At 38.7% G+C, this 27,536-nt stretch overlaps 2 long non-coding RNA genes across 22 annotated transcripts in view; one reads left to right on the top strand and one right to left on the bottom strand.

The window, feature by feature from the left end:
* Positions 1 to 27,536, bottom strand: part of LOC108391663 (uncharacterized) — a 284,047-nt gene that overhangs the window by 111,890 nt on the left and 144,621 nt on the right. The gene's annotated exons all lie outside the window — the stretch shown is intronic.
* The window catches only part of LOC118972528 (uncharacterized), a 465,003-nt gene that overhangs the window by 299,324 nt on the left and 138,143 nt on the right, over positions 1 to 27,536 (top strand). For all 10 annotated transcript variants that reach the window (XR_012128946.1, XR_012128950.1, XR_012128943.1 and 7 more), the window contains one exon: positions 21,234 to 21,333. This is a non-coding gene — a long non-coding RNA (uncharacterized lncRNA). The remainder of the gene's footprint in view (positions 1 to 21,233; positions 21,334 to 27,536) is intronic.

The raw sequence follows: 27,536 nt of genomic DNA, 5'->3' as shown, positions 1-27,536 counted from the left end.
GTAAGCTACAACGTGTAAGAATGTGTATCTTCTTTATCATTGACCTGTAGCTCTAGTATGGCTGGTGACCAAAAGCTTTGGAATTTTGCAGACCTGAGTCTGAAACTTGGATGTACCTCTTGCTTGCAAGTTATCCAAACCCTTTCAACCTACTTTCTCATCTTCACAATGGAAATAAATAGTATCCTCTTCATACTGTTTAGTTTAAATGAGATTAATGAGGTAATACTTAGTTCTTAACCTGGGGACTGATGCATTATAAATACCAGGCTATTTTGTGAAAACTCTGAACTCTTTTTCTAATAGAAATGACATATCAAGTACCAATCATTGAAACGAATTAAAGAAATGAACTACTTTATTTCATCTCCTCTTTTCAAAGCACTGGCTTTAAATCTTATGGAATTTCGCTTGCCATAGGACAGAAATGGCCAAATAATACTTCACATGGGCCAATCTAATGAAAATGTTATATTCAGAAAGTTATATTCAGCTAAATCTTACAAACAATGGAAAATCTCAGGGATAAAAGTAAGTTGATGATCTCCCATATAAGCCTATTAAAACACCTGTATTTGTTTTTTTTTTTTCAAGGCAAGGATAGGCACACACTTCCAAAATAATCATTTAATTATCTTTCTATCCTACTAACATGGTTGTTTGAACTGATACATTTGATGTGCGTGTTTAGACATTTGAAGTCAAAACATTAGTTAATTTGCTGACAGTTCATTCATTAATGTGTTTTAATCATTTTCACTATATTTGATTTCAATTTTTGATTCCATTTTTACAGAGAAAATTAAAACCCTTTGTCATTAATTGATTGCTTCATTTCATGCACTTTCAAGGCCATCTTAACAAAATTAAGGCAATGAGGCCAAAAGATGGTTTTCTGTATTTAGTTAGTCTTGTTTGTTTTTAAAGAATTTTCAAGTTCCCATACTTTGTTGTCTAAATACATCAGTCAAATCATTGTCTCCATTCCTCAAGTTGTCTAAATATGGAAACCCAAGTTCATGGATAGAACACTGGAACAGTGAGCAGAAATCTTGGTTTCTAGGCTTCCAGGGGCCACATCAGCTCTTAGATATCCCTCAGTTAAGAGGGGAACCAGAGCATTACAGTTATAAAAATGAATGTGGTGTTACTATCTACCAAATGCTTTTCATGTATAGTATTTAGCCCTCATAAAACCCTATGGAAATGTGTTCCATTTTTTAAAATGTTTTATCAATGACAAAAATTAAGCTCAAAGAATTGTAAGCAACTTAACCCAAGTGCCCACCCAGCCTAAAAACCCTAGGGTAAGTCTAGATCAGGGACAATGTTATTTCCCCTTTCTGGGGGACATTTGATGCTATCTTCAGACACTTTTGGTTGCTACATTTTGGAGAGGGTGCTACCTGTGCCTAGTGGGTAGTGGCCATTAAACATGGTACAAAGTACTGGGAAGCCCCTCATGGAATTTCATGGCCCAAAGTGCAAATATTGTCGAAGCTGAGAAACTCGCTCAAAGTCTCCAGAGCTATCCAACACGATTTTCTGTGATGAGGGAAATGTACTAAACAGTTGAAATGTGGCTAGTGTGACTGAGGGATTGAGTGTTCACTTAATTTGAAACAATTTACATTTAAATAGACACATACATCTAGTGGCTATTCCATTGGTCAGTGTAGGTTACTTGCTGTACTCTTTCTTCTCTGCCTGTGTAATGTCATATACCAATTTTGTAGGGTGGTTGTTAGAATTAAGTAAGATAAGTAAATGTGCAATAGGTTATAAGTTGCTATTTTAGGAATTAAATAAGAAATCCATATATATATCATGGTTATTGTACTATTAAATATCTGTATATAATAGTATGTGTATATACATACACATACGAACACACACTTCCAAAGAATGTTCTCAAACAATAACTATATGTTTAGAAAGGCCACAAACTATTAAAATGCACCAACACGAAGTCTGTAGTTCTGCTGAATCAATGTGTGCCACTTCTTAGACCTGTCATGGATATTGGGAGCTCAAACAGTAGACTCCTTTCACCAGATCAGTGAATAACTAAACTTGAATCATTAAATTAAGTGGTAATTATTAGCTGGATCCCTCTTTCCCCCACTACCACCACAAAGGCCAGATTTTCTTAAATATCAAAATCTCGATGTTGATAAGCATGGCTTGATATTGAAAAGTAAAATTTATGTGAGCTTTTTGGAAGCAGGTCTTTCAATGGCTGAAGGCATAACCCATTCCTGCTGTTTCAAGTTGCCTCTGGCAGACACATAAACTGGTCTATCAACACTCTGTTTGCGTGATGACCCACGGGGCCTGGGCACTTTGAGGATAACAGCTGAGGCTGGACTCAAATTACTATGCTGCTGGTGAACAAGGTCACCCTTAATAAGGTCAGGGTTTACACTGACCTGTAACCGTCTGAGTGCACAAACTTGACATTGGAGTAAGGACCAGTTAGATTCTTCTTCCGTCACCGTTGTGAGTCTTTTAGCTTAATTCCCTTTGGAACAGGCTGAGCTCAAAGGAAAGAGGGTTGGGACCAAAAAACAGAATAAATATAAAGAGGATCACAACCTTTTTCTCCTTGTCTTTCTTTGGGTTTCAAATTAAATATCATGTTTCTACAGAGGCCTAACCCAACCAGCATGCAGTGTAAACCAGATTTCCCAATTTAGTCTTATATCTTATTTTTGTCTTACCATCTTATTAATTTTCTTCAAAGCTCTTTTGAGAATTAGCAGTTATATATTTGTAGAGTTACCTACTTAATTTCTCTATGTCTCCCTTGCTAGAGTAATGATTCTGTGAGTGAAAAGCCCATCTCTGTTTTGTTCACCATAATATCTTTATAATCTAGCATCATGTCTGGCACAAAGATGATCAAAATATGTTAGTTGTGTGAGTGGATACATAGGAACAAAATTGAATTTAAATACCATTGATTACTCTTCTGATCAGTGTAAGTTGTCAATAGTAATCAAAAGATATTTGAGATATTTGTCCATATTCTTGGTAATGAATGCTCCCAATTTGTGATATTCCTCTTGGGTCTGAGAGAACTTTGATTCAGAGGCATTTTCCAAAGAAAATTTGTTCCACTTCTTTAATTTCAGGATCTAGGCAGAGAGCTTCTGGGGATGAGGCCACCAGGGAGAGAATTACATGAGTGACTCCTGGGTACATGCCGGGCCCAGGGTCCGCGTAGCCGTGGTTCTTGGGGATTCCACTTCTGACAAGAGTGAAGGAGAGCGTGGTAGTTGCGGACCATGGTGTGGTTCACACAAGCCCCTCTTACATCTGTTCCCCTCACATATGCAGTGGCTGAGACTCCTCCTTCCATGAACACCTAGAAGGAACTTCCTGTGTGCATCAGGTCTGGAGGAAGGTCCAAGCTAGAAGCGCACCAAGGTGAACAGTTCAGGTCTCAGCTTTTAAGTCCTATAAATTTGGGTTCAACTCCCAGTGCGCCCACTTACTACTGGTGACCTTGGGCAAGTTACACATCCTGCCTAAACCTTTGACCCTTTATCTGTAACTGGGATAATAATAGCACATATTTCATACCATTGTGGTGAATTTTAAGTGAGATATCCTTGGTGAAGCATTTATCACAGTTCCTCGCTCATAAAAAGCACTCGGTAAATCTTAACTGTATGTGGTGGTTTTAAAAGTTGGCTCCAGATTTTCTGACTCTCCTGAAAGGTGGAGTTACTTCCTCTCCTTGAATCTGGCTGTGCCTGTGACTGCTTTGACCGAAAGAGTACAGTGGCGTGGCACTTCATGTCTTCCAAATCTAAGTCAAAAAGATATCAGCCTCCACCTTCTTCACTGGCACACTGACCCCCCTTTCTTGAGGCCACTGTGCTAAGGAGGGCACATGGAAGTGCTCTGTCAACAATCGCATTTGAGCCCACCCTTCTCGTTTCCCACAGCAAGGTGTAGACCATCCCTCTTGGAAGCAGACCTCTGGCCCCATGTGTCCCCTGTTCCAGATGTTCACTCATCTCCAGCTGAGACCCACAACATCAGGAGCCCACTCAAGCCATTCCAACCTGTGCCCTATCAGCATTCCTAATTCCCAGATTCCAAAAGCACATAAAAGGTTATTATTTCAAGTCAGAAGTTTTCAAGTTTGGGTATAAATCCTATTACCCAGCAATAGGTTATGGAATACCACAATTACCATTCTTGTCAGTTACTATAAACTATTGTGGTAATTATTAACAGTCTCAATTAGTTTTTAATACTTATTTTCAGTAATTGAGTAGATAGTTACCATTCTTGCCACCTTGTATCCATTGCCCCTTCTCCTGGGAACAGCACTCTGCCAGAACTATATCCTTTCTCTGAGGCTTTGTTCATGCTGTCTCCTCCTTCTGGAACACTCTTCCCTCCCTGCGGTCATTTTGTGGCTCTCTCTTACTTATCCTTTACAATTTTAGCTCAGGTGTCACCACCGCCAGATAGCCCACCCCCGGTTCTGGTCAGTCAGGCCTAATCTGTGACCCTGCAAGGACCTCTAAATTTCTGTTTACACATTGCAGCTGCTGCATTACATTAAAATTTTCTGTGTGCTCCTTGAGGGAAGACACTGCCTTATTAAACATTATTTCCCCAGAGCTTGCCATTTGCACAGAAAGTACAGTATCTGGTCAAGGGTTAGCCACTGGGTTTGGAGACAGACTGCCTGAGTTTCAAGCCTGGCTTCCCAGTACCCAGCTGCCTGACTTTCTCTGAGTGCTTTAAAATGTTTGTGTCTCATGTGTGTATGGGGTGTTATGGCTTCCACCTTGCTCATAAACTTCTTCACAGTGTAAAGATGAAAAGGTTTAAGGAAATGGAAGGCACTTGGATCAGTGCTACATGAAAAGTAAGTCTTCAATTCATTACTATTTATTGATCACGAAATACTACTTAATTGGTTTGGGTGCAGATGGGGGCAGCCCTGCTATTTCATTTTTCTGCTTCTGTTCTTAGTTTTCTTCTCCTAAATATATCATCTGCTTTGTTTTTGTTTGCTGTTTTGTTATTTGTTTAGCCTGGGGTCTACCCGTAATTCCCAAATCTCTCCATGCACTCCAGACTCGTCTTGGGGAGCTGGTTAAAAAAACTCGTACTCTTCCCAGTGGTGACTCCACAGCCATGAGCAACACCAGGGCAGTGCAGCTTTAACAAGCGGACGAGGTGATTGATCCCAAAGAGGTGGCCCATGTACTGGGCTAGTATTTGGGAACACCGACCTAGGATTTCTATTCAATTTTATTTTTACTGCTCTATCTTCTACCTCCATTTCTGAAGAGAGCATCTGATACACAGTTTTCCCTTCAAGCTACATGTTGAAATCTGTTCAAAACAAGCACCCAAATGCCATTTCAGTCTGTTTTTACAAGATGCCTTTTTGTCACCTTATTTTGTCCCCTTCATTGGCAGTTAGCTTCTGAACCCATCCTTGTTCACGAAAGGAGCTGATCATTGGTGGTCAGACGTTGAACAGCCAGTGGCTTCTTTTAGGGGAGTAAAATTGCAAATTCAGGTGATAAATAAAGCTGTTCTTTAAAAAGCCACTCTCTTTAGCACATTTGTGCCTTTTCTATCAAAGGGGGGAAAACCAAGGCTTATTCATTAGGTCAAAGTATCACTCCAGAGATTCAGAAGCTAATCCTCTTTGTCAAGGCAGGGAACGCTTTTCACTCTTTTATATTTGTTTACGAATGCCACAGCATGTATTCCTGAAACACCATTCCTGGAGGGAGAAGACCTGAAAGTCTGGCAAAATTATATTACCCAATCACTGTAACTTAGATAAATTTTAGAGAAAAGAGCAGAAAAAAGCAATCACTAGAACACACCTGTGAGACACTTTGATTAGCGCTTTGTGAGTGAATTGCCCTTTATCTCCCTTCCCAATGATGCTATCACAGCTTAACTGGCACTAACACAGCTGTTCATAGCTGCACACAAGATGCTAACAAGGCACAACGTCAACCATTTGTCCTTGTGTGGTGCAGCTTAATTTATTTCCTTTGAGGATGGCGTCTGATACAGTGTTCTAGCAAGAGCCCAATCAGCGGATCTAAAAGACATTCAGAGGTCAGATTTAAGGGATGTGATGCGTTTCCGTGTATGATTTTTCTCTTGGCTATCTGCCCCTGCTCCTCAAACATATCTAGTTGAGAACAATCTAGGTGCAATTGTTTTCAAGACACCTTGAGCAGGAAGTGAACTGGAGTGGAACAAATGTTCTCATTATCTGAGGGAGAACCATGGCCATACTCCTCTGCTGGGTCAGCTTATGCCAGAATGTTCTTCACAAGTTGATTCAATGCAATGTGACCAGAAAAATTGTATTGAGCACCTACTGTATGCCAAGTATGTGCAGAGCCAGAAAAGACAATAAAAAGGTTTCATTTCATTAGAATGTTAAGTTTCATATCATGTCCCTGAATGCTTTTAACATGCCCGGCACAGTTTAGATGTTCAATAAATGTTGAATAAATGAATAAAAAATGCACTCAGTAAATCGCTCTTATCAGCCAACCCAGATAGATTAGTAGCACCTGCCCAGAGGGCTGTACCAAGAAAGATTCTGAGGTTACATCCAAGCTCAGCGGGAAATGTGACCTGACTGGTTAGGAAGCCAAGGGCAGGAGAGTGTTGAGAACAAGGACGCCGTATCGCCCCCCTTCTGAGGCTGACTTCGGCAGCAGAGCGCTCTTACCCTCCCTCTCGTCCTTTTTTTTTTCTTTTTTACTTCCCATAAAACTTCTTTCTCCTCAATTTCTGAAATAAACTGAGTGGCTCTCAGGGTCTGATCAGATACTTAAATCTTCTGCACTCATCATCTACATCTCTTCTGAATCCATATTCTTCCACTCAGAAAAGAAGCGCTAATAGATTTTTGTTTGAGAGCATCAGAGCGATCACAGGAGGAATTGCCGTCTCTCTCCCACCGTGGCTCTGCTCGGTTGGTACACAAGGAAAGACCAGGCAAACTGTGCAGTTGAAAAAAGTGAGAGGTACAGGGTTTATATTTTTGTGATTTAATCTGTATACACATGGTTAATCTAATCACCAGTATGTGGGACTTGTAACTGATTGATGTGCTTGATTCATAGTTTTTCTGCTCCTTGTGTGAAAAAAACATGTATGCTTTTTCTCTTTTTAACTTCACACTTTACTTTTTTTTTTTTTAGTTGTGCAGTACTTCTTGTTAAATAGAAAACCATTAAAACATAAAAATCTAAATCTCTCATTCAGTTAACTAGGCTACCCTATTGCAGTTCACTCAGTCAAAGTCCAGTGGAGTAAGTTTCCCACTCCCTCCTAGGAGGGAAAGATGTTGCTAAACAATATATATTTTAAATGTTACCCTGAAATTCATAAAGGCTTCATCCCAACTGACCTGGGAGCCCTAGAGGATTATTTGCCTTCTCCACAATTTGGCACGGAAGTTTCATTAACAGCCAACGAATGGTTACTGAAGCTAGGCAAATTTGCCTTATCTTTGGACAAACAGGCCCAAAGATTTTGGCAACAAATCACAACCAACCATTTTCTTTATAACCTTTATTTTGTTTGAATTTGTGATAACAAGTATATACTGCTTTATAAACTGGGAAAAAAGAGTCTGTGTAGATATAGGCCCACACAAGTGCTTTATCTCTGTCTGTCTCTCTCTGTCTCTCTCTGTCTCTCTCTCTATATATATATATATTTGAAAGGCCTTGTTTCTAAACTGATATCTTTCTTGGAGAATAGAAGGAAATGAACCAAAAAACATTCAAAATACATCTTTGAGTAGAATTGGAAGTAATTTTATTCTTCTTTAAAGCTAAGCAAGAAAAATGAGGGGAAAGGTATATTAGAGTATGAAAAGTAAAAGGAAGCAAAGAATGGTGTTGATATCCAAGTTGTGTAACAAGTTATTCCTGTCAGATCAATGTAAGTGATATAATGTTTGATTTGAAAAGATTCCCATTTTTCCTAGAAGTCTTTGTTAGAAAGTAAACAGGGACAGGAAGAAAACCAATTGCAAATATATATATATATCTAAATTCAGAAGCTTATATTTTCTGGGGATTTTTGACTCTGAAACAAAAGGCATTCATATAATAGTAAAGAAATGTCACTGGGAAACAAACAGAAGTAAGTCAAATTTGCTCTTCTGAATATATCTTTTTGAAAACTTTACAAGTAAATGAATAGGTAACAAGTATGTAATTGATTCTCTTAGTACATTAAAGAAAGTAACAATTCATTAGACACAGTCATAGACATTGGGAAATATATGATAACCTTGTTGTGAGGTTACCAGTGTTTTCACTTAATTAAAAAATATCACTATACAAGCAGTGTTATTAATAGTAGTCCAGACTAATGGAAATATGAAATCCCTTAGCTACAAACTGGAAACAGTAAAAAAAGGAACTTATAGAAATATGACAGACTGGAAAGAAACTGAATTTTTCACAAAGCATCATATTTAAGATCTAATTAGTGCCACTTGTAGACTAATTTTTCAATTAAAAATTGACTTCAGTACCAGGAGCATGAGAATCAATTTGTAAAATGTGCTTCCACCCACCTTTTTTGCTTGAAGGTGACAGTAACAAAGATATGTACCAAGAAAATAGAGATCTGTGACAAGTGAGAATCCTAGAAAGACCAATGGGCATAAGAAGGAAATAATTTGGGTTCCAAAAATCCATGAAAGCAGTTTTAAAGAACTCAACAGAAAACAGTTAAAAGGAAAAAATACTACCCAATGCAAAACAAGTTCAAGATATTCAAAGCAGGCCTGAGACCTTCTGGGTATTGGTCTGCCACCAGGATTACTGCAGAGAACGATTAAATAACCTTGTTGATGCAGCAGGGTAACATATTGGAGTCTTATTTTGGGTCCTCCAACTCTGTTAAAAAAAGGTAGGCAGGCCCCTGTGTCCTCTTACTTCAGAGGATGTGGATCATTGGGCAGAAAGCAGAATTCACCTCCAGAGAATCCTTGATTCATGGCTTTTCTTTTCAAGTCCGCTTATTGATTAGGCCCCTGTTATTTTGAGTCTCTGTTACACATAACTGAACCTAATCTTACCTGACATTGAAATTATTTCCAGCCAGAATTATGGTAGTCCAGAGAAGAATTTAATTTGATTTTAGAGAAAGAGTATCATTATTTTTGCACACTAGAGTTTGAGATTTAATATTTATTTTTTCTCTACTAAATTTGGAAGAAGCTGCAATTATCCTGGAGATGATCTCAGTGCTTCTAAAGTTCGTGTGCATAGGAATCATCTGAAGAGCTTGTTAAAATAAAGATTACTGGGCCCTACCCCAGGGTTTGTAATACAGTAGGTCTGGGGTGGGACCAAGAAATTGCATTTCTGACCCGTTCCCCGAACCACTGTTTTGGATTAATTCTCAAACTAAGGTAAAGGGCAAGTTTTATTTTGTTTTGTTTTAATATTCAACCTGTCCTGGACTGATGCTTTTGATGTATTGTAAAATGTAATACACATTAATTACTAAGAAAGTGAAATAATCAAAAGGTATAAAAATATAAATCCCATTTTAAAAATTATTACTTAGATTCAACATGGGCAGAGACATAAAATTGTTCTGCAGATTGCTATGAAAGTTCCCAAATGCTGACCCTCAGTGTGTTTGCCTACTTAACTGTGGACTGGTTATAGGTAGTTCACAGAAGCCTGACCCATGGCCCGCTATTGCACTCAGAACCTTATTGAGTACAGGGGCCCTTTGGCTGCTTCCTGCCCAAGAAATTCCTGTAGTGGAAACCAAGGACCTCAGGCCTGGGCCAGAATCTCCTACCCTGCCAGTAATGGTTCACAGTCCTTTTCTTTCTGCCATCAAGTAGAAAGGGGGAGATGTGATTTCTTTGGGGCTGGTTTAATGGTATAGAGAGCTTCCTGGCATTGCTCACAGAGCAGCCTTATAGAGGAGCTTCTGCTGACAAACTCAGAAAGAAGTTGACAGCAATGACAGCAGACAAGCAATTGTCATCAGATCTCCCTTCCCTACTGTGGGATTTGCCCACTTTTAAAATACTGTCAATAACTGGCAACATATTTTGAGCACTTACAATGTAGGCTTAGTGCTAAGTTGTTTATAATTAATGTATGTATTCTGCATACATTATGTCATTTAAATTCTCAGTACCACCACAAGGCAGGTGCAATCATTACCCCCGTATTCAAGGGAGAAAAAAAACGAGGCCCACAAAATGAATAACTTGCATGAGTTCATACCATGGAAAGTGAGCTCTTAAACCAGGTCTGTGTTTTTAAGCAGCAGTCTTCATTCCTCATTTCACACAAGTTCTTTTCCCACAGAAAGCAGGACAGAACAGGCTGCAAGCTTTTTGCAAAGAATTTTAGAGGAGGCACCAGGAGATCTAGACTTAAGTCCAGATTCTGCTCCAAACTAGCTGAGGGCCTAGGAGAAGTCATTCTCCTCTGTGGGCATCATTGAGTTGTCATCCATAATTTTCTTCAAGAACTACTGTTCCTCAGGAGTTACAAGATGATAATATGAAAAATTGCTGTGGGGTCATATACATGTAGGGAAGATTGAATAGGGTATCACCTTCTTTAAGATTCACATTGCTGGCATATGAAAGGCTGCTAAAGGCTCCATGGTGAAACAGTTTTGATTTTGTTTAACCTAGAATTTCCCAAAAGTCATTGATCAGAGAAAACCAGTTAAATAACTGTGGATATTCATGGAGTATAGTTCTGGAAACAATACCTAAAATTTTCTCAGTTCCAAAATTTTTTAAGTTTATGGCTGGTATTTGTCATGTATAACAGAAAAAAAAAAGCCAATAATAATAACAAAACCAGTAATAATAGCTAAAACTTACAGTAAGTGCTGTCACAAACTATGTGCTAGATGGATTAGAAACCCAGACGCTAACTGCTTCACATATATAACTTTAACCCTTATAACTATCCTATTATAATACTTAGAGACATTATTATCCCCATTTTACAACTGAGCACACTAAGACACTGAATAGAGCAAGTATATGTTCCTCAAACTGAATCATTTCTTAGAGATTTAGATTTTCCCTAGTGTGCTAAGGAAAGTATCAAGAAATGAAATAGATGCAAATCCATTTATATTGGCATTTTTGCCTTGTGTGCTTCATTTACATATCAAAAGCTCTCTAATGTGACTGTAATCTGCACTGTTTAATGTTTCTGACTTTCTTTTACTCTCTCTCTGTTCAGTATGGCTCACGGTCATTACCTTCCTGATCAAGTTACAGACTAAAGCAGCCTTCAAATTAGGGCTATTAAGAGTTAGTTTTAATGAGGAGATAATTCCTCTAACAACACAAGCCAGATTTGGCTGGGGTATGATTACACAATCAGGCCATGTTGCAGAAAGGAAAAGAAAAGCAGATTTTTGCCTCCTCTTCGAATGATTTGAGCCAGACTTGATTAACTTGATGCCACTTAAAAGCACACAGCAAATATTTGGGACTTTGAGTGGTGAAGTAATCACACGGCCTGTGCTCTGCTCTGACAGTGGAAGAGTTTCTATTTCAAGGATTTGAACTTCTTAGAAGGCAAATGCTCAGATTCATAGTACTGGAAACCACAGGAGGGAAGACAAATGCTTTCTTTCTACATGTCTGAGCTCTTGCTTTCCTTGAATTCAGTTGCCAGCTTCTTTGTCTTTCAGGAATGAATACCCTGTGAGACTTGAGTAGAAAGATTTGGTAATTAACCCCACCCCTTTCGGATCCTTCTGAATGCCTTTTATTTTCATTTTAATTGAATTAAATAATACAAAAATAATCTGCACATTCACTTTCTAATGTGTTCTTCCAAAAAAATCATTTCTAGATATATATTTATCCCTTACACACCCAGCTTTGTAAGTCTTGGGTTAACAAATCCTTATATATACCTTATGAAATACCTCAACCAATCATTTCTTTATATTAAAAAAATCTAATACATGTATTAATGTGAAACATTTTTTTAATAATACATAACTAGGAGAATGAATTTGGGTCATCATAGGCTCAGTATTCCCCAATATTGACCCAAAGCTTCTTTCATCTCTCATTGTGGTGCTACTCTGAAGAGATGTCATAAGCTTCCTTAAGCATTTAAAGTTGTTGAGTGACTTTAAATTGGTAAATGCTCTTTGCCCAGAATTGAACTTCACATGAATGTAAAAGGATAACAGCTCTTAACCACAGGCAGAGGATACAGAAGAATCTGCTTAGCAAGAATAACAGTTACTAACACCACACATGACTCTACAGGTAGAACTGGACACAGTCAAGTGATTTATTTGTTCTGTATTCACATGACAGAAGCCTGCTTGTGTTATTTGGGGGCTGACTTAATGAATCTTTGGAAATGAAATGGCCGAATCAGGAGGCCAAAGGGTAACTTGATCTTGAGCACCATCGCCCCCATTCCAACCTGACCACGTGCAGGCGCGCTCTCTTAAACTCACATATGTGATCAGAAATGAAATAGATGCAAATCCATTTATATTGGCATTTTTGCCTTGTGTGTGCTTCATTTGCATATCAAAAGCTCTCTAATGTGACTGTAATCTGCACTGTTTAATGTTTCTGACTTTCTTTTACTCTCTGTTTAGCATGGCTCATGGTCATTACCCTCCTGATCAAGTGGTTACTTGTACAAAGCAAGTGTTCAATTAATGTGGCCTCCTTTCAGTTCCATAATACCCCAGTTTCTTTCCCGATTATAGTCCTTTTCATATACTTTCTGGAGTTCTAGAATGCTCCTTACCCAAACATTTATATGGGTTATTTCTTCTATTCTCTTCTTTCTTAACTCAGAGACGCTTTCCCTGAGCACACTTTCAAAAGTAAATCCACCCAAACCCTGTTATTTTCTATCTCATTTCCTTATTTTCAAATGTAACATACATTTGATTTATTGCTTTATTATTTTTAAATCTGTACTCATTATTACAGTGTATGATCTTTGAGAGTAGAGGAAATGTCCACTGTGCCCAATGCTGTAGCTCCTACCCATAGAGAATATAAAACTGACATTTTATATTTTATTTGCTCAGAAGAATGTATCTTTTTGCTCATATCTCATTCATTTTTATTTCATTTCCTAAAATAAATTTCTCTCACTGGAGGCAGAAGTTGAGTTTTATGTGTATCCCGATACCATCCTTTAATAAATTCTTTCATTCTATTTCTCACATATATTTTGAATGTGATTTTACCTACTGCTTCTCAATTGAGTGTTGTAGGTAAAGATGTTTGAGAATTCTCCTTTCAGACCGCACTTAATATTTCTCCCAAATGAACTTACTGCCCCACAAAAGGACTCTTTGTCTTTCAAATTTAACTGGCTCTTTGTCTAGGCTGGTATCCAGCACCACAGGAGTAAAATGTCAATGCTCTCTATTTAATCAATGTTTTATTCTTGGCTTGTATTTCAATGGGTGGGGGAGAGTGGGGGGGTGAAACAGCAATTCAAATGTCATTGCAGATATATTTTTTGTTCCTCTTTAATTCCTGGTCTATGTTATGTGAATCTCAGTAATTTGTAATTTATTTTCAATCTGTACAAATCCCTTAGAGAAATGTGCTATTTATTTGCTACAAAACACAACAGCTGTGCTGACAGTACACCAAAACCAAGGCTACCTTTTGCCCAAACAGAGGTTGATTTACTACATTCAATTCTTTTTTTAGTCAAAACTGCTAGACTTTATTGTTTGTAGAGCAGTGGTTCCCAAAGTTCATTTTGCAGAACACTGATCTATAGGGATATTTTGCCTTCCCCTGTAAAAACACGGTTTCAGTGGACCAGGCCTTCAAGAAAATAAGTATTAGTATATTAACTGCTCTGAGACCTGTTAGAAAATTAACTGTATAATTTGGTTTAAACTTGCTGCAGCTTCTCAGTTTATTTGACTGTAAGAGTTCACAAACTGTGGTGCTCAGCCCACCTGGGAACTTGCTAGAGATGCAGATTCTTCCGCCTCACTGTGAATCTACAGAACCCAAAGCCCGGGGCTCAAGGGAGGCTCAGTAGTCTGTGTTTTCCCAAGCCCTCTGAGTGAGTGCAACGTGGTCAAGTTTGAAAACACTTCGACTATGGAAGCCTTGTACTTAAATGGACCACCTTCTAACATACTGAGGGTGCTACATTCAAATAACCCGGGAACCTGCTCGGTGGGTCTGGAGTGTGGCCTCTGATTCTACGTTTCTTGTTAGTTTCCAGGTGATGCTGACACTGCTGTGGTGTGTGTTTTTATGGTGGCAAGGCCATGAGGCTCTGCTAAACAAGCTGGGACAGACGTGGCTCACACATATGTGAAGGAGTATTTGGGTAGGTTCTTAGGATAGAAACCATGGGAAAAGTGTCTCCTATTGTCCACCTGACCTTTGTTGGAAGATGGGTAGAAATGGCAGCAAGATGCTCCTTATGTGGCCACCTACTACAGCAGGTGATCAAACACAGACACATGGCAAAGGAAGAGGTAACGCCAAAGATTACTGAGCATGGGGATTTTTCTTGCACTTACAAGTAAAAAATTAATGCCTGTGGTCCCGGATAGCTTATATAAGCACTGTGAGGCTCAATTTCCTTTCTGGGCAATTGGAAAATATCAATAGCACCTGTATTACTACTTGTAATGAAAGTTAAGTATGGCATTCCTGTAATATGCTTACAGTGTAGCACATAGTAAATAATAAATTATGATGATGGTCCTATATAAAACTGAAATATCTGAAGTCAGCCTTATAATTCAGTGGACGAAAGGATGTAGAAACAAAGGTCAAGTCATCTAATGTTCCACGCATGACTGGGGGATGTACAATATATATCTTTACCTTGATTTCTCGTCTTATAGCTCCAGGGGTCAAAACCACCTACCTGGACATCCACCAAATTTTTAACTGTGGGGTTTGTAAGTAATAGAATTGCGGCTACTCCTTATTTTCTTCTTTCTAATGTGACTGGGAAAAAAATAGTGTAGTTTAACGGTTAAAACCTTACTTCATCTCAGAACATTCCAAGAAAGATCCAGTATTTGCCTGGGCCCTAGGCCTTTTGTGTGGATCTAGGCAATGGGTAAGGCGTGGTAGGAGGTTACTTGGATCTAGACCAGGAATATGGAGGCCCACCTGTGGAAGAACTGAGTAGGTAGATGCTAATGCCCGGCAAGGAGAAGAGACAGGAGAGCCAGAAGGGACTGGAGTGTGAGGGTGAATTTGAGAGAGAATAGGAGAGATGGTGAAAGAGCAACTGCTACGATCAGAGGAACAAATAGCTGATTGAAGAGGGCTTTAAGGTCATTCCAGAGGTCATGACCTGCTTTCCCAGTCCTCACATCTCTGAGGGAGATTTTGGTAGAGAGCCAAATTTATTTCCATTGACTTCTGGATGTCAGTCTTGTGACTTTGTTGACTGTGACAGTATGCTGAAACTGACCTTGAGATAATTTGACATTATTTAAATTACATGTTACATATTTAATGTATAACTATTACATTTATAATCAGAAAAAAAATACCTCACCTTCTTTCTCCTAATATAAGAACTATCCCCTTCAATTTTTAAAGAGAGACTTGTATAAATTAGTGATTTTCAATTGGGGACAATTTCATTCCCTAGGGTAGAGGTAATCTGGAAGGTCTGGAAATAATGGTACCACAGCTAGGGGTGTGTTGTTGGTATCTACTGGGTAGAGGCTGAAGATCCTGCTAAATCTTAGGTTAGCCCTCCATAAGAAAGAATTGTCTGGTCCAAAGTGTTAATAGTGCCCAGGTTAAGAACGTCTGGTCTAAATTACTAGAAAACTTGCTTCCCCAATACCAACTTCCAGTGGGTGATTTTTTTTCTGATTCTAATATAATCATAGGAGAAAAAATTCTATCAGATAAGAAACTATTCTTAGCTGACTTCCTTTTATCTTACTGTTTGTACAGTAAATACCCTTCATAAACACGCAGTTTTCTCTGGAGACTCCTACATTGATACTAAACTCAATTAACCAGTGAATAAAATGTCCAGTTCTATAGTATCAATTACTTTTGAAATTTTCTTGCCAGTAACAAAATGTATGGTGAGTTTCATTTGATACTCATGACTATTGTTTCCATGAAACTGCCATCTTGGAGGAGTTATTGCCAAGCATTTAAAGAGGCAGTGAGGCCAAATGTAAAGCACCTTGTTTGGTCCTCCTGAGCTCAGTTCTGGGTCCAACTCTGCCACCAGTGAGCATGGGAAGTTAATGTCATTTCTCTGAGCTTCGCTGCTCATCTGCAAAATTAATAAGAACTGGATTAAATTCACACTAAGTTTCTTTCTGGGTCCCTCTAAACTCTGATGGAGAACCATCTCCTCCATGAGAAATGATGCCTTTTCATTAACCTTTGAAGGACTAGTCTATAAAGTTCAGGTCAGCCTCAAGTTCAAGGAAGTGTTTGTGCTATTTCTTACAGAATAAGGAATGAAAGGAAGGGCACATGGCAAGTTGCCACTGTTAAACTGAACATATATAAATGGAAATTTAGCATTTTCTCCTACTAAGACAAATCTGGATCCAAATAGAATTTGAAAAATAGTAAAAAATAGATTCCCACAGAAAACAATGAATCAAAACTAACATCTGTTGGACCTTTTTTTTTTTTAAGTGAGGCCGACACCATATTAAACCATGGCCAGGCCTGGTTCATTTGCCTTATTCTTCCTCTTCCAAAAAACAAGTAAAATAAAAATTTTTTAAAAACAACGTTGTAACAGAATGTAAACCAAAACACATCTTTGAAGTTCCCGGCACAGATGGCAGGTCTCAGCTCTCCCATGGTAGATGCTAAGCAAAAAAGTATCTGAGCCACAGGAAGTTGAGAAGACCACAAATATCTCACACCACAGAAATGGTCCAAAACTGCCACTGACAAATATGAACAACATTGAACTGATGCATCTTTCTGAAGCAGCCCATTTCTGGGCCTTCTGAGGGAGGTCCTTTTAATTTGAACTTGTTGGTAGATTCTTACATATCAGCAGTAGGACATGCTGTCTTGACCTCATGTTTTAGTGAGAGATGGATTTGTGTTGCTTTTTTTAATGTCTACCACCTGGTTCACCAGGTGACTTGTAACAGGCATTTGTAAGAAATCTTCCCGAAGTCTGGAGTCATGTCAAGAAATTCTTTTGACCTGGACATGTAGTGAGAAATACATTTTACATTGTTACCCAGAACAAATGCAGGCTGCTTGCATGCATGGACACACTATAACCACAGGCACTCAGAGTTCCCCAGAGAACCAAACTTTCTCTGATCTCGTTTGTGTTTGGGCCTGTATACTAGTTCCTTCTGCCCAGATCCCTATTTGTACCAGTCTCTCTCCTTGCCTTAGCTCTCTAGGTGATGCTCAGTCATCACTCAGCCTAAGAAGCCTGCCCCTCTATGCTGGGTCCCAAGTTTTTGTCCCTTCACAGCAGTAATACAAACTACATAAACACATACAGAAAAGATGAGTGAACCATGCAAGAACTGAATCTTGAATGGCATAATTTATGTTGGAGCATTGCAAAATTTTTAAGCAAAATGGCACTGTAAGAATTATCAAGAGCCGTGGTTGCCAACTTAAGTTCATTATATGTCACTTAAGCCACAGTTTGTATCTAAATACTGTGGTTCAGTGTTATAGAGAGTCCAGGGGAAAAGTGTGTGTTTATTTGTGATAAAATCAAACAAGCCAATAAAATCATCTGGTTTTTTAATATAATATTTATTAGAAAAATATAGGAAGCTCATTGATTATTACTTGAATTAGTACTATTTTCTTTTTTCAGTAAGTCTCCCAAATCCTGAGAGAGCTAATTTTTAAAGGACTTGGTGGCTTTAAAAAATATTTTGGGCTCATTGATTTAGCTCAATCCCTTAAATTTTTCAGGCCTGGAAACTGAGCTCCTGAGAAAGTAGGTAACCTTCCAAAGGCCATCTAATATGTAAGGGTGCAAGTAGTATGAATGATCATAGCTTAAAACACAGCATTCCTATCAAAGGCACACAGACAGTTTATCTTATCAATATGGTGTGAGGGTAATGCATGATCTGGAATCTCTGTCAACAGTCAAGTATTACAATCCAGCACACATGAATCAAGATCTATTGTAACATGTACAAGATTCATTAGAAACTACAAAAATGAACTGTACATAATCCTTGACCTGAAGCCTCACATTCATTCTCTTATTGAACCCAGACCACACAATTCCCTCAGGGTAAATGCCACATCATTCCCATTTTCTAGGTGAGAATCTCCTATTGCTGATAACATGCAAAACAGTGATTCAGAGCCTGATCTCCATCATTGCCATATATTGTACAGGTACTTTGAGAATTTAGAGAAAGAAAGGATTGATGCTGGCTAGGAGATTTGTGTAAGATTTTTTAGAGAATCTAGGGTTTGAAGCCTGAGATGAATTTCAACAAAAAGATATTCAACACAAAGACTGTCTAAGGCCGAGGGAACCAAAGCTCAAAAGAAGAAAAGTGGAAGGAAAGTTCTAGACCTAGTACTTGGAGGATGTAGCTGTGGTCAGAGGACCTTGAATGCCATTCCAGGAACCCAGTGGTTTCCAAGGGGTGTTGCACAGAGTGCAGTTTCTGTAGAATGTTAGCAGAGTTTATACGCAGTGTTGTATGGGCAAACAGGTTTGGAAAATGCTGGATTAAGAAAGTTCTTTTCTGCAGGACTTTTCAGAGCCTGAATGGACTAATGGGCAACACAAACATCCCAGAAAAAGATACAATTCCCACAGAATTTCCCAGATTTATTTGATCACAGAATATCCAATTGTTTTTCCCTTTCTTAAAAAGCAGCTGATGGACTAATGGTCCACAGACCATTCTTTGAAAAATAAGGTTATTTATGTTGGGAAATACCAACAACATTGCTGAACCTTAAGAAAATTGACTTGACAGCAGTAGGAAAGGCTTTTGTAAAAAACAAATATTTTGGACACAATTTAGAAATACTAGACACAGATTAGGTTTTAGATGGTTTTAAGGAATTATGGTTAATTTTGTATGTTATAACAGCATTGTAGTTATTGCTTTTAAAAATTTGTATAGTTTAGATAAATACTGAAGTATTTATGGGTGAAATGATACATTAAAAGAATGCAGCTTTAAAAAAGAAAATAAGAATGGCAAAATGTTGATAAGGTTGATCAGTTATATTATTTTCTTGGCTTTTGTGTATGTTAGCATAGCTCCATAATAAAGTTAAAAATAAAACCAACATGAGAGAAATTGAGACTATTTCTTCATTATCTTAAGTTGGGGTCTTCATCTTCTTAGGTTGGGTTCCCTGGCAAACTGGTTCTGAGGAAGAAATTTGCGTGCAGTGTCCTTGAGATGAAGCCTTGTGATAGACTGCACCTAGGCCCGAGGAAATGCTGAGCTGCGATGCAGTGACCACAAAGGCCTTAGCAGCTCCCAACTGGAATGAGCTCTCGCGTCACCCAATGTCAGGGGACCAGGCCTCTAGCCACCAATCCCTGTCCTCCGATCCACATACACATATTGATCAGTCACTGGATTGTGAGATACTGTAGAGAGCAGGCCTGACGAAGGATAAGACACAATTTGGCTGCCAGTTCCCAGAGAGGGACCCCAGAAGTCAGGACCGAGAGCTTTCAGCAGCTGAGACAGTGAGAGCCTCAGTCCTGAAGGGGAAATCTGGGCAGCACCCCATGGCAGCTGTCACACTGTCCAGCTCTTTGTCCTTAAACACTCACAATGATGGCATCTTCCCACATGTCCTTTGCAGTTGGTGAGTGTGTGCTGTTTTGTTGACTCTTTTATAAAATAGTGGCATATTTGCATTAAGAGGGCATGTGTTGACAAGAAATTGATCTATTGCTTTAAATTCATCTTGCAAATGGTTTTCATTGAAATAGCAGCAAACTAATGTCCTTTTAAAACTTTATTAAGATCATCTGGATATACTCAACCTAATAAAAGCAGAGTACATGGCTGCTGGACTTCCTGTAGCTTTAGATATGGAGCAAAAAGGGGCTTAAGTGATACCCTACATTTGAAATTGTGTAGAAAGATTTGTTCCTTGTCTGAGAGAACCTGCCCTTTGTGAAATCCATTCATAAACAGGACCCCTGCTCCGCGTCCCTTGGTGTGGCTCTTTCACGTCTTTGGCCTTCTGCTGGACTTGGTCTCTTCTCTTCCTGTGTGTTTATATACATCAGTGCTGTTTTACTGGGGCCGCTGCCTTTTCTTCTTCAGTCTAATACATTTCATCTCTCTTCTCAAGAAAGGCCAATTCTGAAGTGAACATTTGCAAATAGCTGTATAACCCCCAGCTTAAGAGTCATTTCTGTTTTCTCTTCCAAAAAGGCAAGTTGTGCCTTCATCATAATTGGATGCTACTTAACCTAGCCATTTTAATGATTACTTATAAATGGGAATGCTGGGAGGGATGGGGCAGCCATAGTTAATTAGGTCACTCGGGTGGCCAAGGGTCTTTCTGGGACACTGTGAGCTTACAGAAGCTTTTGGCAAAAAGGGATCACATAATTTGCACCCTATTGTTGAGTTACTTCAGAAAAACCTGTCACTACAATTCATTAAGAATGTAAATTCACACAAAACAATTCTCCCCCTAACCCCCAAATCCAGCATGCAACCTCAATTATATATGATTCCAGGGCTCTGAAATGAAAAGGAAAACACTGTGAGGTAAAACAACTCTGCAACAGGGAACTAGAAGGAAGTCTCGAATAGCATTACTGGAGCCAACATACCTAGCTTAACATCACTTTTGAATCTATAGCCATGTGCATTATAAAGATGAATAGTTTGCCTTTTAAAAACTAATGTCCCAGAGCTCTTAACTACCATTGTTTCTTTGTGAAATGGAGTATGCAAAAGTCTTTTAAAAATGCAGCTTCTTGGTGAATAGACTGCTTCTCCTCCTTTGGCTTGCCCTGAGTTGGAAAGGCCCCTAAAGGAGTGTTAAGCAAAAGAGCAAACAGTTATAAAAGTGCCAACCAGACTCACAGGCGCACGGAGATGGATGGAGCCAGTGAGCAAGACCAATTTTCATCCTCATGTGAAACAAATAAAATATCTCATCTTCTATTTTCTTTTCTTGATCTCTTAAAACTGTAAAGGCTCATTGCTGTATTCTTGGTTTACAGATTGAGTTTTAAACAAAGAAGTCTCCTTTTGAAGACTAAAGTTAAGAAGAGCTAAGCTAAGGAAGACGGGAACTAGCCTGGGAGCTCTGTAAATTTTCAGGTAAATGTTATGTCTGGTGTAGATACTCAGATAAGCAAACCTCATGGGGCCTTGGATCAATTTAATTTTGATGAATGACTGGTTTGGTAACTATTATTTACATTGTTACTGCACAAGTCGGATACATTCCATTCATGTTTGAATAACCCACATAGTCTGCTATGGAATAGCCTCTCAAGTAATCCCCACAGGCCAGCTTTCTCCACTGTTAACTCACAATTAGAAGGATAATTAGTAATGAGGGCATTTTACTTTTGAACTAAAAATGAAAACATGAGTGAATAGCTCAATAATCTAGAATTGCAGCAGTTCTTGAAACATAAGACCTCAAAATTATATTCTCAGTGATCTACAAAGAAGGTAATATTATTAAATTTTGCTTCTGCTTTTTTTTTATAATGGCATTGTTTATCAAATATTATAGGATTTGAAAAGAAAAAAGAAATTTGAGCATAGTCCTAACCCAGTTCAGCACACTGTTTTTATTGATCTGCATTTTCTCTTACTTTTTATCCACATGCATTTATTTATTCATTGGTGTTTCATTCTGTTAGTGTTTATTAATCACTAATTTGTGTCAGTCAGTGGTTTAAGCTAGATCAGCAGTCATTTTCTATCATGAGCCACATAGTAAAAAATTTAAGTTTTGAGGGCCACCGAGTCTGTCACAGCTATTCAAATCGGCCATTGTAGGACAAGGGCAGCTGCAGACAATATGTAAACAAACAGCCCTGGTAGTGTCCCAATAAAATTTTGTTTAAAAAACAGGCAGCAGGTTGGATTTGGCCAGCTGGACACAGTTTGCCAAACCCTGCCACAGGCCTTGGGACTATAAAGACGGAAAAAAATAGACAAAGTCCCATTGAACATACATTGCACTTAGCGGGTAGATAATAAATAGCAAAAGAAATATTTGAGAGAGTAATTAGCACAATGGAGGAAACATGTATTTCTCATTTTAGAATTGTAGTATATCTTCAGTTTGGCATTCTCCTTTACACAGCGTCAGGTTGAAATGGTTTCTGTGTAGCTGCACAATCTTCATATTAACTGAAGCTCCCCGCTTCTCTACTCTGTGATTCGCCTGAGGAGTAACGGTGTTCTGCTCTGATCTTCCAGATAATAAGCATACCTGGGACAGGGACAGGGTCCCCGCCTTGCTCGCCCCCTCTCTGTCCCTGATGTGAGGCAGAAGAGCGGTTTTGATGTGCACATACACAGGTTTCCTTGGGTTAGGTGAGCCACTTTCTAGATTTGGCAGTGGTGGACAGAATAGCCAATCCCTGTTCTTAAATTCAGTGATATCAGCAATGAACTAATATTCTCATCTCCCTTGGTTTGACTTCTGTATCTACTTTCGCAAATTTTGGTTTCTAACTTAGATAAAAAAGGATGTGATCAATTCTCATCTTCTAACATAATATAGGTATGAATAATGGCAGTAGTAAAAAGTAGCTAACAACAATTAGGATGCAGCAGGCATTGTGCTAAGTGCTTTAGAAATTTACTATCTCTTTGAATCTTTACCATGATTCCAAACAACTAAGTAGCACATATTATGGAAGACAAAAAAAGGGATTAAATTTTAGATTGTCAAATAGGCTTCTAACAAATAAAAGGGTAATGACTATTTTTTTGGCTCTATGACATATTAATAGGCAAACCCAACACTTGATTGCAGTAGTCTTTGGTGTTAGCATCAAATCATTTTGGCTCTTGCAGAGTCATTCACAACAGTTGATATTTAATATTGTGTGAAAGTCAAAATAACTCAGTGGTACTGGCCAGCAAATAGCAAAAGATTAGGTTAAGACATTTCACCTGAAAATCTCTTTGATCTGTTCACTTCTTCCTATCTTCCTTGGTGTTGCCTAGACTAGCCACCATCATCTTTCCCTGGTGCTACTGAAACAGCCCCATATGGTCAACCATATATATTCCTGTCCATGTCAAATGTCTTCTCCTTAATGTAGAAGCATGATCTTGCTAAAAGTTACTCTCCTGACTCAGACATCTAATATCTTCCAATTGTGCTTAGGATGAAGTCCAAAATTTTTAACACACTCTTCAAAGCTCTGTAAGGTCCCGCACTATCTCCTCCCTCAACAATTTCTGCATCCCATCTGTGCTGGTCTGGTTCAATTCCTTGGCTGTCCCCTACTGCTTCCTGACCTACTTATTGTTCCCTTTCCTAAAATATCCTTTCCTATCCCAGTGTTCTCATCCACAAGCATACTTGCCTTTCAGGTTTCAGCTTAAATGTTGCTTTCTTAGAATTTCTCTCCTGCCAGCCCAGAGTAGTGGGTCTTCCGGGTAGAGGTCCTTCTATTATCCAGCTTCTCTACTTCATAGGACTTGTCTAAATTTGTATTTATTTGTTTTTTGTCTACCTAAAAGTTCCATGGGGGGAGGGCAAGATCCAAATCTGTCTTGCTCATTGCTCTATTCTCAGTGCCCAGCACAGTGCCTGGCACATACTCATCCATTATATATTGTTGAATCAGGGCCACTCAGTGTGGTTGCACAGGCTGTGTACTGCCCAATTCCAGGGGCACCATCCACACAGACAGTGATATCAGTGGTACTATCTGGAGATGTTCATTCACCGCACCAGCCTGTATTGAATGAAAGAATGAATACATAAGTGGATGAGTAAATGAAACCATTGGTACTGAATTGTCTTATTCAGGAAAATTGTATTTGCTATCTGCTGTTTCCCAAAAGGTATAAAATCCCTTGTGACTATATATGCCTTTTATATATGTCACATAGAAGCCGTTATTTTGGCATTTTATGGGTTCCAAATGGAATTTCTGGCCCTTGTTTGAATTTTGCATACACTTTTTCGTAATCTTGAACTTGGTCCACAACCCTCCAGGTGCTAATATAAAGTCCCACTTTGGCTTTTTAATTATACAGAGACCTCATTTTTGACTTGCAGGTGAAAAAGAGCTGAAGCTGCATTCCACTTGGGAGTTGAAGTATATTTTTATTCAGCAGGGCTCCTGAGTAATATCTGCAATGTATTAAAATATGCAGGCAAAATATATACAATTATTGGGAGGAAAAAAGTGACAGCCAGAAGGTTATAGACCATGGTGCTGAGAGCTGGATTAGCTGGCACACGGGACTTTAAATAACTGAATCTCTTTTGGAAATAATAAATCTTGGTTATGATGTCAGTCTCCAAGTCTTGCCACACATCTGCATTCTGTTTATGACCCCAGGCTTCCCTGAGAAACCTGAGTCATATTATTCCTAAAACAAACTTATAAAGGACAACATCTTAAAAAATAAGATGGGAATCCTTTTATATGCATTTGGATTGGGTAACTGATAGCTTCTTAGGACCAAGAATTGCTATATCATCCCAGTAGTGTCACCATTTCACCTTGCTACTCATATGTCTACACTCCCCAGAGAGGGTGTAAACTCCCCAGAGACAAGACCCATGCCTTGAACTTGTTTTTATATCTAGCCAGTTGACACTGCTTTGCACATACAGGGCTAGCATGCAGGTCTTGATAGTCATGGGATGGCTGAATGAAATTACCAAACCAAATGGTTTAATTAATCCATACTTAAATTTTACAACACTCTCAAAGCATCACTACATTGATTTTTCAAAGAGCAGAACATTGACTTGGGCTAGTTTCTCATCTGAAGTTAACCCATCTCTGATGTGTCATTCATAAGCCCCTTCAGGAATGAAGGACTTTCCTAGCTTCTGGGAGTGTTGCCAGAAAGCAACACTTGGTTGTCTTTCCCAAAGGGGAAAAGACTGTTGAGGAGAGCTGCCTTGTCTTCCAGGGGTGGCCTCAGCCAACAACTGGCCGATACCAGTGCATAAAGGCTGGGTCCTTCTCCTCAACTCAGGGCAGTGCTGCAGGACCACCTCAACCCCAGAGCGTCCCATGGAGTCAGCTGAGGCCTTTGCTGGGAAGGCACCCCAGCCCAGCTTCTTCTTCCCTCTGTCCCTTCTTCTTCTGTACCACTGCCATCCACAGGTGTTGATACCCAGAGCATGTCTTAACAAACGTCCTCAATGCTAATATTTGCCCCAGAGTTAGCTTACCACAGCACATACCCTATAACCCCTGCCTCTATTTCAACAGCATTAAACACAGAGGAATCAATCCAAGGACTACCCCTGACCCACAGAACTATCTAGTAACAAATTACATTATTATTTGAGAAAGCTACTGCATCCCGGGAGCCACTACAGTGGAGAGTTGGATTCACACTATTTGTGGAACATGACAGAAAGATTCTCATAGCCAGGAGCAATACGCAGTGTTTCCCTGCACTGCATGGGAATGCTGTTCTCTAAACATAGGAATTTAGGAAATCATGGTGGTATAACAAACACACACTCAATTATGGGCAGTGTCAAAAGCTCTTGCATTTTTTAATTGACCCCAAAAAACTTTAATGCCTGGTTGTTGTTTGTTTATATCTAATTCCCCAAAATATGCACTAATAAGACATCTCTTTAAGACATCTCTGAGACCTAAAGGATTAAAACGTCATACATTTTCCCTTATAACTATATTAGAATGAAATACAACTATTGAGGGCACTCTAGTGTATTTACTGATCTGTTATAACTATCGATGAGGCTTTTGTACAGGAGTCAGCAAACTACAGGGTCTGGGAGAAATTCAGCCCACCATGGGCAGAATCCAGCCACATCCATTCATTTACAGATAATCTGTGGCTGTTTTCATACTACAGTGGTAGAACTGAATAGTTGTGACAGAGACCACATGACTCACAACATCTAACATACTTAAAATGTGGCCCTTCACAGAAAGAGTTTGCTGACCTCTTTGTATAGTGACATTTAGTGATCTCAATATAGTATTAAATGAAGTAATAAAATTTTGTGGAAGGAAACTAACACTCTATGTCTGTACACACATGCACGCATACACACATATGCGCGCACACACACACACACACAAAAGTTATCTCTGGTCATTGAGATTAGAAGTGAATTTTTTGCATTTTCTTCTTTTTGCCTTTTTCTATTTTCTGCAAGAAACATGCTTTGTTTTAATACTAAAACCAGTAAGTGCTATTTACTATATAATTTGTTTTTTCTTCAAATCATTTAGAATTTTGTCATTAGCTAGCAGCCTATAAAAAATGAAGTTATTTCTCTGAAGTCCAGTTAGAGAGCAGCTCTAAATGTGTGCATACTGAAGGGTTTGTTTCATAATGCCACTCATGTCTAAGGAAAATATGTAAACAATGCAATGTAGAGAAGCTTGTCCAGCTACTGGATTAAGCATGCAGTTGGCCATCAGAAATTTTTAAAAAAGCAATAACAACAGCAGCCCTGGCTTGTTTTTTGTGACAGCTGGCTCCATGTGGTAAGCCTCTGTACTGTGCTAAAAAATATGGTTTATTCAGCCCCTGGTTTGTAATGCATTTTAAATTCTCCCATTGATGTGGAAAAAAGCCTCCATGTTCTAAAACCAGGTTATTTGTGGACTATAAAACACCCCAAAACCACAGTGGTCAGTGTAATAATATAATTTATCATTTTTGAGCACTTTTCTTAATAAATAGCAAACCTCATGTTCAGCGCTTTTTACCAGAAAGAGAAATACACTCAGCCCATTTTTCAGATCAGGAAGCTGAGCCTTGGTCAGGTTGAATAGATGGCCAAATGGTAACCCGCTAACATGTGGTCAGTAGTCAGGCCACCTCTCTCTGACACCAGAGTTCTGAGTAGTTGCTCACCAAGCTGTGCTGTCTCCTGGCCATTTGCATGTTCCAAATATGATACATCCCTAGCACACATGGCAGTAAAAACACATGGTTGGGACTTAATAAATACCTGCAGAATGACCAAAAGACTGGTCTTTAGTCCATTAAATAAAGAATAACACAAGGGGGTAGGATTTGTGGCATTCAGAAGTATTGTAAGGTCATTATTTTCATGTATCAAATTATTTGGGAGCAGTATTTGCAGGGTCGATATAAAGTAATAGCAGACTATTTCTCTGTCATATAGAAGACTTCTTATTTTAAGTAACAGTTTCAGGAAAGTTTTTTTGTATAAACATGTTATGAGTCCAAACTGATTTCTTTATTCAAATAAATATTAAATTTTGTTAAGAAGTCATGTTTGCTTGATCTGAAAGTACATATTAATGTCACATAGAAAAAATCAGAATATGATTTATATTTCTATT

This window comes from Manis javanica, chromosome 3 (genome assembly GCF_040802235.1).
Source record: "Manis javanica isolate MJ-LG chromosome 3, MJ_LKY, whole genome shotgun sequence".
In the NCBI taxonomy this organism is placed as follows: Eukaryota; Metazoa; Chordata; class Mammalia; order Pholidota; family Manidae; genus Manis; species Manis javanica.
This window is presented reverse-complemented; position numbering and strand designations above follow the sequence as displayed.